The following is a 431-nucleotide window of genomic DNA, read 5'->3' as shown; positions in this document are numbered from 1 at the left end:
TAGTTGCTGCAAAGGAGAGGTTAGAAACTGCCCATTTGAGCAGGGCATGTGGGAAGGGAGAGCCACAGAGCTCCTGGGCCATCATGTGGGCCATGCTGCTCTCAGGAATCCCAGACCTGCCTCTCTACGAAAACAGGAAAAACCCTTTGGTGTAATTTTCTGCACAGGGGTGATTTTCTTGGCTGCTCAGAGCAACCCAAGCAGCACTTGAGCACCTCCAAGGAAATCCAACCCACCAACACCAGAAGCACTAGACTCTCCTGAAGCCTTGGGCTGGCAGCAGGAGAGGACAAGGGAAAGAGCCACGTGCCACGCCTCCTCCATCAGGCCTCCAGCTCCAAAACCTGCCACAGCTTCAAGTGACCTCCCTAAACCAAGACCTCCCATGTCCCTGGGGCAGAGAGGAGACTGAGCAGAAACAGAGGAGAGAG

Source organism: Nothoprocta perdicaria, unplaced genomic scaffold, assembly GCF_003342845.1.
Source record: "Nothoprocta perdicaria isolate Ctin4 unplaced genomic scaffold, notPer1 scaffold_605, whole genome shotgun sequence".
Taxonomy (NCBI): Eukaryota; Metazoa; Chordata; class Aves; order Tinamiformes; family Tinamidae; genus Nothoprocta; species Nothoprocta perdicaria.
This window is presented reverse-complemented; position numbering follows the sequence as displayed.